Below are 6,098 nucleotides of genomic sequence, written 5' to 3' on the forward strand. Positions count from 1 at the left end.
ATATAACTTGATGGGTTCAGCCTAGACCGCAATTTGGGAGTCAAGTGACGAAAGAGGTGGTTCGATATATTCGAAATGGACCACCCCGAAAAATTTATGCGATTTTTTGGTCTTTCCGGTTTTATTCTCGAATCCCTCAAAGCGGTAGGTTGATATCTTTTTTTTTTTTAACTCTTTCCGCCCTGTGGGCACTAAGAGGGCCTCTTTTAGTAGGCCCATTATGGGTTCGGCCAGGCCCACAATGGGGCGACCGGGTGGTGAGGGACGGGGCCCCGACATATCCGAACGGACCACCCCCTCGAAAAATTCCTGGGGATTATTCGACCCGTTCGGATTCGATCCCGGGTCCCCCAGAGCGGTAGGCTGCCACCTTTACCGCTCGGCCATCCGGCCGTCTAGGTTGATATCTTAAGCGCTCGGCCATCCTGCCGTTTTCACACATATACAGTGGTACCTTGGTATTCGAACATAATCCGTTCCAGAAAGAGGTTCGAGTACCAATATGTTCGAACTCCAAATCATTTTTTCCCATTACAAATAATGTAAAATAGATTAATGCGTTCCAATCCCCAGTTGATTCGCTAGTATGTTTTTTATTGTTTCTTTATTCTTTAAAATAGTCGATATCGTCGACTTAGCCATAGAATATTTGACAGCGAGATCCGAAACACGCACTCCATTTTCGTGTTTAGCAATGATTTCTTTTTTCAGTTCGATTGTTGTTCTCACTGTTTTCCTTTTCACTTGACCACTTTCACTTTTATTCTTCTTGGGACCCATGTTTAAGGGCTAATAAATCAAAAGAAAAGGATGCTAATTCAAAAAATATAGCACAGCGTAAGTTAATGTGCATGCCAAACAATGACTGTCTCGTAAAGACCAACAACTGCCGTATTATCGGGCTAGCAAATGGCTATAGTAATATTAATAATTTAAGATAATTTGGTACTAGAGTTAGGCGTTAAGCGCCATCTCTTGCTAAATTTAATAATTGGAATTTTAATTAAATAATTTAAATAAATTTAGGCCTAACTGGACTGTCTCGTAACTGACGCCGCCGCCGTGGCGTCGGCGTCGGCGTCGACTTGGCGGGCTTTCTCGTTCGAGTACCAAAATTTTGTTCGGGAACAGGGGCATTTTTTTTCGAAAGTTTTGGTCGAGTACCGATTTGTTCGGGCTCCGAAACGTTCGAGTACCGAGGTATGACTGTATTGAAAACTTAAATTTGAACCTTTATTTACAAATTTAACGAATGTATATTTCTACATATATTCTTAAATAACAAAACCGTAAATAAACATTTAAATATATAAAACCAACGGACGAAAACGTTCGTTACATTAACATAACGAAAACTTTTATAAACTACAGGAAAGTTTATAATATTCTAAAACAGAAGCGAAGCGACTAAAGAATTAACCAGGCATTTTGCTTTTTCAACTCTTCGAATAGCTTTATAGACTTTCGATTTTCTTTAATGGTAGCATATTCGTGAAAAATGTCTTGTAATATTTCGGTGTAAATGATAATTGAATTAGAAATGCCTTGCGTGTTATGCGAAAAATGTATATACGAATTTTGAGTCTACACTGCTGTATAAAGGATTTTATATAAGATTTTAGTACTTAAATGTAACGAATAGAGTAAGGTTTGAGAGAATTAAGTGGACGATAATCATTTCTGCATAATTTGGCCACGTAAAATGAAAAAATAGACATATTTATGACGAATAGAAAATTTAATTCAGTTTTTTATTGTCGTTAAGCAATTGTTATCATTGTTACGAAATACATTGTCGTTTGCATTGTTGAAGGCTAAATGACGATTTTTACAATAAAAATTGCGATTTTAGGGGGGTTGGAAAGGGATTACATTGTTGTGGAGCAGAAAAATTGGTTGGGAAGTGCCGGAGTGTGTGTGTGTGTGTGTGTGTGTGTGTGTGTGTGTAAGAATAAATGGAAGGACGCGCGTGCGACGGACTGGAACACGGCCCGGTGCATCATTCATATTTATATTATTTCTATTTTTGGTTTTTTGGTGGTCCGAAGGGGTTCTTCCAACGGGACAATGGGCCCCAGGGCCGCCTATAAAGCGAAAATCCCACAGGGGGCCCGGAGGGCGGCTCAAGAACGGGATACGCCGGGAGAGCGGCCCAGCTACAAAAGGAGCCTGCAGGGCGGAACCGGAATCCGTATCTTAATCCGGATGTAATCGACCAACTGCGTGTTCAGCGCAGGGCGCCGGATACGCCCAACAAGCAGGCAGTTGTCCCGGGGAACCCACTGCCGAGCGAAAGAGCTCGGATGCCTGTTGATGCCTGTTGCATTACAGATTGTAAGCAACTGGCAATAATAAGTCTATTGTTGACCTTTGGCTTTTGTTAACAATTTGCGCGCTCATTGCTAATGTTTCACAACTCTAAACTATTTATTTACAAAACGGCTTCTCAAATTTTAAAACTTTTATTTGAATTCCATCTGAAACGTCTTACTCGTATGAAAATTTCTTAAAAGTGTATCGTTTTTTCCATAAATCGTCTTAAATTCCCTTCCGAAGTTGCATTTCGTCGTTATCTCGCCATCCAGTAACGAGTGTTGGCATTCAAATTTCTATTAATATTTAAAAATTAGTTTTCAATCGGCAATTTTCTTATTTAAACAAAATTTTCTGTATCCGTGAACACCGACTTCGCTTGCGTTGCTTTCTTCTACTTTGTTCCAGTTTATATGGAGATTTTAGCCTGTTGGCCTTTTCTCCGATGTACACCGCTTAACGATTATACGAAGCGGTCCGAACGATATATAAAACGTTCTAAAGCTTCCACGTGCTGACGAGGAGGAAGGTCGACACGAGCCCAGTAAATAGAAGTGAGGGTTCGGACTACTGTTAAATCTATTGATAAAGTGCGGCTGAGGTCTTGACGGGCCTCCTTATATTTTGGACAAGTAATCCAAAAATGGCGGGAAGTTCGGGCAGTCGGGAGAGACACAAAGACCTGTGGAAAAGAGAAACTCGTTTAACGGGGCTGTAGTTGCTTTCTTCTTTGCTCTTGTTTCACTTATCATATTTGCATGCTGACCAAATGTCTGGTGTCATCGGGCTACATTTGAAAACATTGTACTGTACAACTATAAATTCCCACTGTCGCCGCCTGTCCGGCTGTCTCCCATTCATAATGCCTCAAGTTGTAGAGGCAGTTATTCTGTACGCAACTATACGTTTGTAATTTGTATTCATTGATGTTATACAATTGGCTCTCGGGTGACACACTGTAGTCTCATATTTCACACTTTCCTGTCATTCTTTTCTTTTCTTCATTCTTCTAACTTCTATAACTCTTCATATTTCTTTTTCCAAGGCTTTACCTATTGGTGGAGGCCTTCTAATCCTTTGGTAAATGTAAATGTAAATGTCTCCCATTCATCTCCAGAACGGACTTAGATAGAGGAAAGATCTTATATATGGAAACCTTAAGAACACGAGGCCCCGATTAAGTATATGTGGAGTTCCGATGCAAACCGGAACTCATGTTATTTCAATTCAAAAGTGATCGCCTGAAAGGTGTTAGATAGATGACCGGCACGACTCTATTGTTAAAAGAAAAGTATGATGTACCATACAGTGGCAAGCCACTACTAATTTATGATGGAGAGCACAGATCACAGATTTTAAATTAAAAATATAATTAAAAACACAGTTTTCGCCAATCCCTCTTCAGTCTATATATAATAAAATTGTTTTGTAACATACAGTTAATATTTTTTTTATTTTTTAAGAAAGATGTAAAATATGAAAATACCTTACAAAGATACAATCTGCGACAGAGTGTACAGCGATATTTTGGGCCTATTCGGCATCAATCGCGATCGCGTAACATTGTTCTTTTATTTTAATACGTGACATTATGTGATTTATTAACATTCCGCTATTCAAATTAAGTTATAATTATTTTTAATCGCTATATGTTCTGCAAATTTCCGTAGATATGCATGGTGTTGTAGAAATAAAATTTTAATGTTATTTTTACTGCAATGTATAAACCAAGGTGATTGGGTATTTTTTAATTTAAACTCGAACAGATCTCCGCACTTAATATTCCGTTAATTAATTAACTGCATCTGCCCGTGTTTTTCTGTAATCCGAATAGGGGCCACCGTGTAATTTCTTTTCAAGATATTCTTCTAAGTAGAATTGCGAAAATCTACTAAAGGTCTACATTTTCCCCCGGGTTTATGAGTTTTGAATGCAATTTTTAAAATAGGCGTTCTACTCTATGATAGAATTTCAGTTGTAGAATCCTCTTCTAGTTCTATGAAATCTTCATTCTTTCCCATTCGTTAGCAACTAAACTAAGTTATTCTGCTTTATCCGCTCGAAGAACAATTATATTATTTTGTTGTAGGCTTAGGGAAACATTTTTAACTCTTTCCTGTGGACCAACTGCCGAAATTTAAATTCGAAGGAACAAGCAATATTTTTTGTAATAAATAATAAATTTTGAGACTTTAATATTTGAAATATATCTAAAATAAAATCAATATAAAATAGTTTTTCTTTCGTAAATTTCCTTTTTCCGCAGGAAATTCTCCAAATTGCCGCGGGTGAGGGGTGCGAAGTCTAAATGTAGCCTGTCAAATCTTTGGCGACTTGTCGCTGATTTCTAGTGTTTACGATTAGAATAATATCCATGCGTTTTTTCTTAAGACCGCTCTCACGCAAGAAAAATCAGTACGGAAAAGTATTGCGAAAAAAGAATACAGAAAAGTAATTCTATAGTGGTTCTGTGCGAAATATACATCGTGTCCTCGTCAGATCCGGAAAAGAATTTAAGCAATCGAATGTTATTGTAATGACGTCACAGCCGATATGGCCGAAATGGAAGAAAACGCTATTGTAGCATTTAGTTGGCATGTCTGCGTGTCAATGGATGAGAATCTCTTCTATAGACGATTGCATAAAATCCTAATTGCTCTTTTACTTCAAATACTATATTCTTTCGAAACTCTTTATTATGAAGTGGTGATGACGTAAATCTCTACTTGATTGCTATCGGTGCAGGAAAATCCTTTTCCCTATTCCGTAAAGGAAAAGTTAGACACGATTTTCAGCACTGGTTTCGGGGTATTGTTAGGGAAAATTTCTCTAAATACGTTTTCCGCAATTTTTTCTGTAAGGGGCTTTACTCAAAACTATTATCCGCCTATAAAAAAATAAACAAAAATCGACACAAATCTTATGGTTGTAAGATTTAGTAGACACTCTGATAATACAGTGCGATTTAAAATTCGTCCACACTGGGCGTGGAAACGACAGGCGCTTCGAAATAATGACTTGGCGCGTCCAAAGACACAAAGCAAATTATGACGTCGGCAAATCAGCCCAGCCACTTAGGGGCGAAGACTCTTTACCATCGTACTATATAATCCACATCTAGCTACCGTGGGAGAGAGAGAGAGATTGCCCATTCAGAATACAAGTAAAATGCGAGGTTAGTAGAATCGCAATTGCCGAAACACAGTCTAAAAGAAGTAGGGGATAGAAGAATCAATATATAAGTTATATTAAATATTTTTGTTGTTTTTTTTAACTTGTTTGGTTTACTGGTGGGTTTTTAGATACCTGTTATTGAGTAGTTTAATACTGTATATCACAGCAGGGCGAAAAGAGTTTAAAAAAAAAAAAAAACTCCAAAATGATAAGACTACCAGCATCTGCATTAATTAGTTAGTACAACTGGTGGGGATAAATAATTTGAAGTGGCGAAAAAAATAAAAATTGGCAAAATGGTTGGTGATATTTGAAAATTTTTCAGAGCGATCCCTGCTGATGTATAGCCTACTGTTTTAGAAATTTAGCTTTTAGAATCTTTTGGAGCTGATATTAATGTTTGAGCTCCATCAATGCAACCAATTACATCAGGGAAGCTTATGCCTCTTAAGGTCTCGAAGTTGCGTATGACACTTCTGGCTGCTTTGCTTTTAGGCCAAATATTAACTTTAGATCTAACAAGAAGACAGTTTTAATAAAATATGCAAATTCTCTATAAGCATTCTTCTTCTTGCTTAGTTTGAACCTATCTGCAACACCGCGAAATGATT

Source organism: Centruroides vittatus, unplaced genomic scaffold (genome assembly GCF_030686945.1).
Source record: "Centruroides vittatus isolate TY-2023 unplaced genomic scaffold, ASM3068694v2 scaffold_386, whole genome shotgun sequence".
In the NCBI taxonomy this organism is placed as follows: domain Eukaryota; kingdom Metazoa; phylum Arthropoda; class Arachnida; order Scorpiones; family Buthidae; genus Centruroides; species Centruroides vittatus.